Raw genomic sequence first — 13841 nt, forward strand, 5'->3', positions numbered from 1 at the left:
AACACCGCTTCAATCCATCTCCAAGCTTGTTTGCAATTTTACTTAAGTATTCACTGCACTGAGTGTCGACAAATCCACAATCGATCAACCTATTTAAAAAACATTTCACTGTGGGGAGGGTTTCAACCTTGATATTGGTTTGATGCCCCAAATGTCTGTGAAAATGGCGGCAGCTAGTCATAACTACGATTTCTTTATCACCTCATCAAAATCTGGAACACCCTCCCCCCCCCCAAAAAAAACATATCATGCAGGTAAGTTCAAACATGTTACAGAACAAAGCAGAGCTATAACTTCACCATAAAGTTTGGACAATTACATTCGTTAATAATGTTAATTATTTATTTATCACGTTTTGATGAGATTCTTGTTTTGTAATATCAGACGATAACGAGATGATGCAAACAAATAAACAAAAATTACATCATACATAAAGAAAGCAATAAACTAGAAAGCACTTAAAATGTATTCCTTATCACTGAAAAAGTGGACAGAGAAGCTTGACGTCATGTAGATCAAAATAGATTTCAAGGGAACAAAAGTTTTGGTAGACCCTGCCTGCACGAACAAGATGAAATTCCAAATGAAATTTTACTTGGGATCCCTGACCCTGTCCTATATTTATCTTTCCGCTCGCCACTTCATCTGGAAACAGTTCTCACAGAAAAATCTACTTTCAATTTGTAACACCCCTGATTTGCATACAGTGCAAGGTCATGATCACAATACGCAGACTCTATCGTCAATGACCCTAAACATTTCCCCATGTTTGCTTTGGCTTTTAAGACCCATTGTCTCGCTATGTCTGGGCTTTACCATTGTTCATCCAGTCCATTTGGGTTATCATCACAATACAATGATTTATTTCAGAGGGGGGTTTGTTGGAATAACGCAGACAGGATGTGTCGTCTGAAAAATGAATTTACCCTCCTGATTTGTGACGATAAAAGTTTCAAACTACAAAGTGATCTTCCAGAGGGTGACATTAGACACAAACATTTCTCAGAGAAAAAAAAAAGAAGTAGCATAATCAATTTTGTGCTGTTACACATTATACAGAGTAGCAAATTTAGAAACGAAGTACAGTGCATTTTTTTCTCAGATAAATATTGTAAAAGTCGGAAAAAATTTCTGATGGCTGGTTGAAATTTGAAATTCAGGGACCAAATTTGTGGAGTTTCTAAGCAGAAAATATAGCTTAGCAAAGTTATGTGCTAAGCAGAAACTAGCGGAGAACCAGTCACAACCAAATGTACACTTATGACTTTTTGGCTGGTAACCAGTTTTTGCTAAGCAAATATTTTTCCACGCTAAGCAAATTTCTGTCTTCAGCAGCCCCTTGATACCGACCCCTGGTCTTGGCGAAGTTGTGACTTGGACCCCGTTCCCACTAAATCTACCAATTGGGGGATCTGATCCTACTATCTGATCCACCTTTGCCAAATTGCCAGATCAGATCCCCTAATTGGTGGATCAGATCCGGCAATTGTGTGTAGTGGGAACGCTAACTGTTATAAGGTGGATTGATCAGGATCTGATCCACCTTTCTTGATCCACCTTTCTTGATCCACCTTTGGACTAGGATACAGATCCCCAGCATCATGGAGAAATTCTAGTATTGTACAGGTGCGGCCCAGGTATGACCACAAAACCCTCCTGGGTTGAAAAGGTTATAATACGACCCAGGTGAAGTAACAAAAACTGCCGCTACGTTAACAGGTCTTCTCAAAATACTGCACCCATGGCAGCCAGATGACAGCAGTGGGTGATATATAGCCTGGCATGACTTGTAATATGTAATAAGACGCCATGTTGGAGATTAACCAAGCATAAAACATGTACTGTTAATCATATCAATTATGGTGTGCGTGTGCAGATGTCTGAGGGCATCAAATATCAGTCTTGCATGCCTGTTTTTAAACAAAACTTTCGGTGTATATTTTATGTTGTCTGTAATGCAAAACTCATGGATGTCAGAAGTTGGACAGTATTGTAGCATGTATACTAGCAGTACTCAAACTTCAGTACTAATCAAGAATAATTATTATCAGAACTTGCACTTAAGCTTGATTTTACTGTAACTAAAATGTAAAGGCTCCCAACTTGTACACCAACTACATGTACATTGTATGCAGAATTGACCCATATCAGACAACCTACTCTAGAAGGTACGGTAGGCCTACATGTGTGAATGTATAGATCCAGAAATTGCTCAACACAGTGACAAGTGACATACAAAAAAATGTACACACGTATAATTTTTAAAAAAATGTGTATGTATGAGGATATACATGTATTATTACACGGCTTCAATTCAGAACACAATAATACTACACATGTACAGTATGCACAATGGCCTTCAAATTTAGGCAAATGCCATTGTTACACCATTGAGCAAACCTAACCAAACTCCATTGTACTTGTACTGTGTCCCTACCGCACCCTTAATTCTCATGAATGCAATGGGCAGAGAAACCTACATGCATGTTGGTTTTTCAAAAGAAAGTTGGAGGGCACTCCATGCATGACAACATCTGAAACTTTGTTTAACAGGTACCAAACAAATACAGTCGGGTACATTCTCATATGAGCCAATACACAGTTGAACTTAATGCATTCTGTTCCCACTTACACGAAAGTGCAATGACATAATACAGTTTCCATTCCACAAATTTAAATAACTTGAGGCACTAAAAAACACTCTAAAAGACATTGTATACAATGAAATTATCTGAGACTTAGTCTGTGATTATTTCTCCATTCTTATAATGTTTTTCACAATCTAGAATTTTGGTGACATTTAATGATTCTCTTTGAGAAATTCCTTCCCTAACCCAATATTGGCTAACATTTCGGGCAAAAAGAAAAATCCAGAATAGAAAGAGACAAGTCTTGACATTTACATTTTTAAAATAATCATATAAAAAATGTATAAAAATCATAATTTTCCTTGCAGTTTAGGACTTGAAAAAAAAAGGGACATAAAACAGAGAACCTCATTCAAACAAAAAACCCAAGTGAACACATTCTGCTCTTCTGGTCTGAATTTCAGAAGCTATTTTTTTGGATTACCACCTGTTTCACTGATATACAACTGCACACCCCAAAATGAACAGGCTCTTATTCTCCGAGGAACAAAATAACCCTGTGTCCTCACCGAAAAAACTAAATGGTTCCCAGACATTGAGCAACAACAAGAGACCCGACCATCTGGTTTGGGAACAGCAGGATACATCCAAGGGAACACTAGGAGAAGGTCACCGCCGAACCAGCCCTCCCCGCCATGAGAACAGGGCCCATGGTGCACCTCCATCGATGCCAGGAATTATCAGACCAATAAAACGCAACTCCGATTTCAATGGATTCAGACAAGTACTATCGGACCCTGAAAACCCCCACGGTCTAGGATACTGTGAATTCAGCAGAATGGAATCTCCCAAGTGGATTGCGGGAAAAATCAGGTTGGGCACGCCGGGGCTTTAAGTTAGAGCTGTGTTACCGCTAAGAAATTACATGAGGAGTGAAAATTGATGTGGGCAGGGTACAGGCACGCATGTTAGGCCTAGGGTATTTTGCAGTCTATTTTGTACTCTGAGACGGTGGGGTAGTGCACTCAGCATGTGTGTGTGTGTGTGCGTGATGGGAATCCACCTGTATGTGAATATGGAATCGTACCACGCACTTCATGTTGATCTTCTCGCTAGAAAGAGCATAAATCAGCATAATGTTTCAGTTCAAGTATATTACATTGTCATTTCTGGGGATCATGTTGTTATGTATGATGATTTAAAAAAATTACACAGGGCATGACGGAATATTCAAAGTTATGCCTTGACTATGAGGTAAAATATCTAGCGACCAGCAACCGTTGAAATTGACTTCTTCAACAAAACATCACTTTTTATAATAACTGCCCGATTCGTGATCATAAATTTTTCATTTGTAGTTCTGCAAATGAAGATCCTTACTATAAAATTGTAACAAGAACCAAACGAAAAGTAAACCTGATGGGCTTAATTGTACAAAATTAAACTGTTTTGAAACTTGTAATTTTGTTTTGTGACCAAAGATGTATCAAAGTAAATAAATCCACATTTCATCCCACAGCTTTTAGTTTTGGTTAAAATCAATTTGCTTCTCCGACTTTTTAAGAACCGAAAGCCCTGAACTGGCAAACAGTGCCCCTTTGTAGCTTTGCAGTTTTCATTGTAACTTGGGATTTCTTGTATATTAGGTTTTCTTTCAAAATGCAATTCCTTTATTGTCTGAAGGCTCAGACCTTTAAATCCATGATAGTAAGAGTCGTCTCACGTCTTTAACAGAATGTGTGGGACAAAAATCAGAACAGGGGATTAAACTTTCACCCGAACGAAAGACTGTCAGGTAAATTGTGGAGCAGTCGCAGAGGGGTTTCTCGGAGTATTCAAGTTAATGGGACAGGATTACTCAGAGCGTATCTATCTCCCTTTTCAAACTGTCTGCATGTGAAGAAAAGATGTGTACAGAAACGGATTAGAGCCTCTTACCGTTATATGCAAGCAAAATGAAACCCCCTGCCAGGATTGCAATGATGGATTCAAAGATTGCTTGTTGCTTTCAGTCGATCAAACTTTTCAGGAGAAAATAAAATCGCTATTTACAGAGTCAAAGATTTTAAATCAATACATTTTTTAACTCCTGAGCCCTGATTTGCAAGCAATATATGTAAATATTTAAAGTAACTTGTTGACTATGGAACTCTATCAAAATCTGAACAAAATCTGTTGAAAAATAGTGGAAACTAGTAATTAGTATCTAATGCATTGGTTTTTTGCCAACAGTACCTTCAGTTGTTACGAACAGCATGTGAAATAAGAGTACAATGTACATGTACTTGTCCATATCATGGGACTCTTTAACCCTAACTAGAGGCATTTTTGCTAGGATGTAACCTCAATCCTGCAAAATCCTCAAACTGCCCCCATGTAAAAATAGAATACAGCCTCAATCCTCCAAAATCCTCGGTTATTTCTTGAATGTGGTCCTTGGAGGGGTGACCACTGCCTCAATCCTGCAAAATTACAGGCGAATCACTGTCAATATGTTGAGGCAGAGCCAGTGACATCCTGGAGCAATGCGGAGGATTTCAAGTATAATATAGGCCTAAATTTATGCATGGCTGAGCATAATCAACATGGGTCCGGCCCATCCTCCGAAATCAGCCACACATTTTTGCCATGTAGCCTCAATCCAGCAAAATCCTCCATTGTGCAAAGAGTATTTGGGAGGATTTGAGAAGGTTAGGGTTTTTCTATTGGCATTATTCTAACATATTATTTGAAGTTTCCATTCATTATTTGTTCAGCAAATGTGACACTGTCGGCCATACATGCAACACAATGTGACAACATCTCTCCAGATTTACGACCCTGGACGAATTTTCTTACTTATTCCAAATCTTTTTAAGAACTCTTTACAAACGTATGTAGTAAAGTACACAGCTTATCCAACACAGAGCTGTAGGCAAGGCCATTTAGTAGGGCTGTTTTCAGAAACAGTTAAAGAACATTTAACCCTGCTTTCACCTACTGTCCCTGTCTACAACATGTTAGTTTTCTCTAATGACCGCCAAGCGAAGACGCCTCTGGATGAAAAACAAGAACAGAGAAAGAATTCAATCAAAACATTACTTGTTCCTCATCACTCAACTGTGCTGGTCACTTAAGAGGCAATTTAGGCAGAGGAAAACACAATGTCGGCCTCTTCAACCCAAAATAAACAGCGCAGTTCATGCCCTATTATGATATGCCTGCTTTGGCATTAGCTGCAACCAGTGTTGAACATAGAATAATGCATTTGTACATATTCCCAATTCAGAGGATTTGTAGGGTTGATTGTGCTCAAAACCTGTAGGGCAGTTTCACTAAGGTCTTAGGGCCATTGCAATTTGTGGGTGGCAGTGGAAGGGATGATCTCAACAATATCCAATACATGTACATCACTTTTTAAGGTCATAAATTTAACAAAAATGGGCATTTGAACTACATTCTGTTAAACATGGCTGAAAGGATTGAAGACAAAAACTGTTTCTAAATTTTGTTTGTGTTTTTTTTTGTGTTTCATGATTTCTGGGGGTTTTTTTTGCGGGTTGCAACAGTGGCCTTAAAAACAGCAAAAAATTGGGTTGGTTCACTGTGTTTCAACCGTAAGAAACAATCATTGGAACAGTAATGGCAGGACACAACCTACATGTACAATGTACATGTATGAATTCCAAACCAACCTGAATTATTTTAAAATTGCAAGGATGTCAAGTTACATAATATGCATGTACCGACTACCATTACCAATTAGGCTGTAGAAATTCCAAGCTCAGTTCGAACCTTCCATTACATGAACCACTACACCAATGTACATGTTTGCATAAGTCCAACACCTAAATGTACATCTGTTAATTAAGAGCAAATAAAGTGCACCACCTCTATGAACAGTCAGTAAGTGAACAGTCAGTAATTAAAAGTCAATATTTACGCAAAGTCCCCAAAATGAAAACAGCTCTGAAATTGCACAAATATTTGGACAGAAAATGCGAAAGACCAACAACATACATTGTGCATAACGATGGCCAGTAGTGACACAGTGGAGCGACAGTGGTACAAAATGCTGCCGACTGCTGCTTCTAATTAACTTGTAATGAATATTCATAGGCTCTCACAGGTAACCTGGTTGCTAGGACCAGAGCACCTTGTTGCTATGCTGGGCGGCAGGTAAAGGTCCTTTCCACTGGTTTACCTGTGTATGGCTCCAAGGGGGATAAAGCCTTCATGCCTGGATGGCATTGCTGATGATAAAATGCGATTAGTGATGCAACGTTAAAGGCAGACGGAGGAATGGCGATATTTGTTTGGATAAAAAGTAGGTCATGTTTGGGTTAGTTTTCAAACTCAAGGCTGTGTTTAATATTTTCACAAATATTGAAAAAAACCCAGTCTAATTGGATTTCAAGGCTTAAAGTGGGGTGAGGATATTGATACAAAAATTGATTCATTTATTTAGTAACAATGGAATTTTGGCAACTGGAATTTTATGTCAAAGTTTCAAAAGATGTCTTGCCTGAAGGACCGTGAAGGATTTTAAAGATCGAAGATCATATGGCTTGGTGTGTGTACACAACTGATCCCAATGACAAAACATAACAATCTCATTAGAAAATGTTATAACTTGAAAATAAATATTCCAAATAAATCACAGTAAATACCTATGCATTGAATTTCGTACTGCTCTACATGTGTAAATGTATTTGTAGCTTTCCCTAAAAGTTGATTACCTCAAATGCTATTGTGCTAATAAAAAAGTCAAAAACGTTTTCACTGTTTACATGATACTTTAACCCTAATCGACCTATTGCCGTTTGCGAGTTAGCCACACCAATAGACAACCCTAGTTTTGTTTATCTCAGATGTTGTGCTTACTGCTTCCATTTGTATAACTGGACAATATTTCACAAGCTGCGTTGTATGATTCTACCGCGATATGTTAATTTAATGTGTGGAACCTTCCTGGTGTATTTAAAACAAAAGCCCCCAAAAGCTACTTTTTAAAATCAACATTTCCCACTACTGACTGACTGATACATGCCTACGTACATGCACATGTCCTATACATGTACAAAAAGTTAACATGTACATGTACAATGTACAATGTACAATGTACATGTACATCATCTCCGCCTGCCTAACATCTAAGACTGCATGCAGCTCGTAAATTGGCCCCCATAGCGAGACCCCATGTATCCTGTTTTCACTGTGAACTCTCACAGCAGAGAAACTCAGTGCTTTTTTCACTCTCTTCTTTGTCTCTGATTTCAAATTTTACTTGTCCAGTAACTCCAGCACCAACTTGTGATAATTGAATTGGGGTCAGATCACAATCCCAGTATTATCAGCGCAATGTCACATCTGATTTGACCTCACTGCTGTTTTTTTTTCCGATCTCAAATTCCATCACTGGGATATTAATTAGCAAAGTCAGAGCGACCTCGGATAATTTTCACCCGGATCTGAAATCCTTCTTAACCAGTTAAAAAATGCTGGTGGGTATATGCATTACACAACTTGCACTTTCTTTCATAAATAGTTAGAAGGTGAGTGGGTCGGAAATTTTTGGTTTAAAGATGATGCAGAAAACATGAACAGAAGATGGTAGAGGATTCTACCTCATGTATTAAAGGTGTACTTTGAGTAACCCTTCCAAATCTTGACTGAAAATACAAGCAAGTGTGACTGTGTGACACCTACATTTTTGTAAAAAAGTCCACGTACCGATAAATTTTGCAGTCTGCAAGCCGACTGACAATGAATCAATACTTTGTCAAGCTACATGCACATTGTACATGTATGAAATTTTGTAGTTTGTTTCATTTAATTAAATACATTTTTTTTTGCTATTGACACTCATAAATTCAATGAAATTGTAAGATATCTTTCTGAACACTTTCTTCATAATTGACCTATTCCCGTTTGCGATTTGGCCATGCCCCTTAGACAACCCTATGGAATTTTTGTACACTAAGTTTTGTTTGTCTCAGATGTTGCGCGTTCCAAGTCGATTTGTATATCGTGTAATTGGACAATATTTCACAAGCTGCGTTGACGCGATTCTAACGCGATTCTAACGCGATAGGTCAATTACACGTGTTGAAGACATTCTTGTGTTGAAAAAAAAAAATTATTTTGTACTTCATCCCCCCCCCACTAAAAAAAAAAAAATTCAAAACAAATCAATTTTAGAGTAAATAACAATACTCGGGATTTGACCTGTGGGAAGTTCTCTGCAGATTGAGGCACATGGTGGAGACCAATTCAAAAAGTGCACTAACTCATTACTACTAAAAAAGCTGTTAAACTTGTGTGGACAATCATGCAAATTACACAATCCGCTACCCAGGCTAATGATCCCACATGCACATCACCAAACATGGAGCTAGACACTAGCCCAGCTGAGACATGGATATAAATAGCTGGGTGACCCGGGGCCAGATGTGAGGTCACGCATATCTGATGATACTGAGAGCTTTGATGAACCTGGCCTGGCTGGTAAAAGTGCCAGAGCTCAGCTCAGCTCTTAATTTGTTTACACTGGACTTGTACTTCCATGTTTTTGTTTTGGCTGCCGAATGAGATTTTGCCACCTCCGTGTAATGTGTACCATAAATTGGCACACAGCTGTGCATGCTACTACAGTTACTACATGTACATAATGTACATGTACATGTATGTAAGTACTGTACTTTACATACAGTACATACACTCACATGTTGCAGCCATATTTTTGCAGCTGGGAGTAGAGCCACATATCTGTGCATGGTTTATGGGTGAACATGTGTTAAAGGGAATATACATCATTTGCTTTTGCTGTATTTTTCAGAAATGGATGGAATTGGGGGGTTGGAAATATAAAGCAAATATAGTTACACTGACTTTTTGGAGGTTTTTGGTTCGAAAATGCTATAAAAACCAAGAAAAACGATCATTTTCCTGTAGTCTGGTTCCCTGACTCCATATAAGAAGAATTAGAGCAGTTTACATACATTCGGGAATTGTAAGGTCAGGGAACCAGTCTAGCTGGCTCGTACCCGTTCATAGGTTTGTAATCGATTGCAAACAAGTGCAATGGTCAATTGGGGCCAGTATTTGAAAAAAAAGCCAGTTGTTTCCAACGCTGATCGGCCGATCAGCGTTGGAAATTGATACAAAAATACCACTTTTCTTGAAAATGACAGTATACCAGGTGCCATAATTTTACAGGATGCTTTAGACTGTCATTTACTAACATCCTATTACGGTATTTCGCAAAAACTTGGTAGTTTTATTTTTCGATGTTTGCAAATGCTGTATATTCCCTTTAATGTTTTCATACACGTAACACGTACAATGTATGTGGATGTTTTTTGTTCTCATGTGGACATTCTCCACTGAGAGATATCAAGAAAGGGAGAGGGGGAAGGAGTGAGATATGACTCATTGACAGAATTTTGCATCAGGGAGACTTACATACCTTGTACACGTAAAGTCTAACATCTGGTTTTGCCCAACACAGACGTAAGTAAAATATTCTAAAAGTCTAACAACTGCGAACCTTCACATGAAAATTCTTGGACCTATCTACATGCATGAATTCAATAGATCTGTATTTCAGTTGAAAAAAAGAAAGAATACTGAAATAAAACCAAAGGTCAGTAGATTGGTAATAGAAATTTATTCCTTTAATTACAATACCTGGCCTTTTTAGATTTCCCCAAGTACAAGTTATGCGCAAGGTCCGCTGACCAAGCTTTGTACTTGTGCATGATTTACAGCTGGACAGCTGTGCTGTCTGAATATGAAAGTCTATTGGACAGTAAGGCCAAGTCAAAGAAATAAACCAGTTTATTATCCACGCCCGCTTCTTTTTTTCCGCCCAACTCCTTTTTAAAACATTTTTTTGGTTTCATTGCAATATATTATGCAAATATATTATCCAATTATATTGTCAATTGTCTTTAGTTTCAAACAAAATTGCAGTGAAATGGTTACGGCTCCTTGGACACAATTTTGTATTTGAGTTGAGAAAATAGAAGAATCCATGCACCATTTTGGAAAATTCACCATCTTGGGGAAGAAAACCAGAGGAAAAACAAAAACGCCTCCTTCATTTTTCCAAAAAGCCAGTATAAAAACCTTTTTTTTTACTTGGCCAAATTTCCCAGTCTGGGAAGGTCAAATTCATACAAAAACTCAGCATCATATAATAATAAATTTGAAGGCCATCTCTCAAACAAATGACCTTAGGAAAATGATTGAGCACTTAATTTATCTTACTGAACATTTGATTTTTTTCTTCATTGACATTTGTGGGCGAGGTATGTAAATTTCATCCACGTTTACAAAGTCTTTAAAAGAAAACCAATGTACATAATGGAAGGTTTACCATAAGGACGACACAGTGTTCTAACTGTAGTGGGTAAATTCAAGGCTAGTTAATAAGCAAACACAATTTCTTGACGTCAAATGTAATGTTTGATGGTGATGTTTACCATCACTTTTACAAATTTGTTATTTCTGCTTTGACCATACAACATTGAGACAAGTTAGGTTAGTATGGGGGAAAACCTGTAAAATTCTGCTCCACTCTCCAGATCATGTCAAGTTATTGAAAAAGGCATGATCAATGAAATTCCAAATCCCTTTTCCCTGAAATGGAAATCTAGATGAATATTACCTGTCAAAAACATATGTGAGACAGATATATTTATCTTTAAATTAGAAGGTTAGAAGCGGAAATAGAAATGAGGGGAAACAGAAAAACTGTTTTTCTTCTTCATTTTACCAGTCAAAAAAACTCTACTGGACATGATACTGTGATGATAAACTTAAAAGATCCGAAGGCAATAAAAAAAAAAAAAAGGAGAGAAATCAGAAGAAGAGGGAGAACAAAAACATATTTCTGTTTCTCCATAATCCTTAACATCCTCTAAAATTGATCCACCAGGTCACAGGCAATAGCAGACCTGCTTGCCTCAATAAATCATAATACACAGGTCATATACAAAATAAACAGATGGTCTTCACTCCATGCTTTTCTATGCACAGTGAGCAGGCTACATCTCGGTGACCTTACGTCAAACCCTTCACGGGTGAGGCGCAACCTCTTCGCTTGCTCAATCTCCCACCAATGGATAATACTTAACCATGCAAAGTCTGTGGTAGTACTTTTCGGTTCGAGGACGATCGACCTATAATTTTCCCTTCCTTAAGGGCTTGTCACTGTGACTTCTCTGTTGCATCCAACCTCCCACCAAGAATCTCATAAGACTTCCATGTAGACCACAAGTTTCTGTAATAAGGCTGTGTCTAAATCATCAGGGAATTTGTGACTATGGCTTTGACCACTGGCCTGTTGAAGTGAATAGCCGTAGTCGTATAAATAATGCTCATAAAATCATTATCATTGCAGACTTGGTTCAGTATAGACGAACCCAGGCACATGATCACTGTACACTCATGAGGCCCCCTTCAATGGAGAAACCATGACTATGCATGCTATTGTACACTGCAACAGCTCCGTGACAGAATATCTGACCAACAGCTAGCACAGTGCATTCGCCATTGAGGGGGGCCTTCGTGATAGAAGTGGGCGTGCAAGATTGGTGTACATATGGGCCTATCACATATACATGTAGATACTAAGATAGTATAGTCGGACTCCCTATTATCGCGGCATCCCTATTATCGCGGCATGGGAAATTTCTCTTTTTACAGTGTCAAAACTCCTTCAAGTGGCGATTTTTATCCAGTTCACCAGTCATCAAGGATTTTCTACCGAGTTGTATAAAAAGGACGATTAAAAAATGTTGTGTCTTTCGGGACTTTTAACGATTTTAATAAATATTAACGTTTTCCAAAACTTGCAAAATTTTCCCTCACCGTGTCTGCTAAAAGGTACCGTTAATATTTTAACATAAATCTTTAATTGCGCTCTGTCCATGAAAGTTCCATTGTCTGGTTCCCATTCTTCAGCTGCAAATGTAAAATGAAGTCGAACGACGATATTTGCAGCGCGAAATCGTAACAACTTTTACGGGATCAAAATAAGCACCGCGCCTTAGCGAAAATAAAACGGCACACCGTGTAAAGTGAATGGCGCCCTCAATCGCCGATCAGTAGACTTGCCTCAGGGATTTGTGTTCTCCTTTCGGGGGAAGGGCAGGGTCTTAAGAAATCATCCTGCAGACATTTTGTCTTTAATCAACTTGAACGTTACAGGGAAAATATCAGACTTTATTCAGGGGGTGTTTTGGTAAAAAATAAACTATGAACAAAAAAGTTGGGATCGTTATAAAAACCACTTCCCGCATACCGCGATAATAGGGAGTCCACCTCCGTTCGCACACGCCGCGCATGTCTATTTTCACAGACATCGTACACGGAATAAACCACACCACCCGTCAGATTTTTTTATATTAATTTAAAAAGGAAGAGTTATACTACACATAAGACAGGGCAATTCTGGAAGGTTAGTGGGCAATCTCTATTCCGAACGAGAAACGTGATAAGTACCGCGATAATACGGCGTTCCATACTACCGTGTCCTGTGCACAGCATGGACATGCGGGTTGTCTATAGTATTGGGTCTGTGTGAGAGCTTTAGAGGGCACTACACAAAATGCTTATGAATGGGAACAAAATGAGGGCACCTTGATTTTGTTTCTACACCAATAAAAATGGGGGAAAAACTGAAAAGTTGATTGAGCAATATATCTGGATTCAATATGGTTTGCACTGATTTATGCACTGTAGTACTGGTATGTAACACCTGCCAGACAGGTTTACTCATTGTTAATATGTAGAGACAGGTGTCTAATAACGATGCCCTCACTAAATGTCCCCTGATACATGGCCTACATAGCATGAATTGTTACCTGTACCTAGATCTGTCAAAGCGGTGAGGTGACACAGGTTGTGAAAAGAAACATTAACGAGCATAGAAATATGGTAATACCTGGGGCATGGTATGCATTACATTCACAATATGAAATACTATGTATAGTACATGTGCGGTATATGGGTCAGTTCATGCTGCATGTTATGTCTAACATAAAGAGAAGTAAAGTTCGTCACTGAAAAACAATCAGTTTCATTGTGAAATTAACCACTAACTTCAAAGTTTTCCCAAAGTCTTACACACATCAAAATACGAAAAAGGCACTGTTTTTTTCTTCTGAAACTAAGATTTAAATGTGTGAAGGAAAGATTCAAACAATAATTTTGTCTTTTAGTAATTTATCGCAACTTAGAACAGGGAAGAATCTCTCCTTGTTCCCC

Source organism: Patiria miniata, unplaced genomic scaffold (assembly GCF_015706575.1).
Source record: "Patiria miniata isolate m_02_andy unplaced genomic scaffold, ASM1570657v1 HiC_scaffold_3, whole genome shotgun sequence".
Lineage (NCBI taxonomy): Eukaryota > Metazoa > Echinodermata > Asteroidea > Valvatida > Asterinidae > Patiria > Patiria miniata.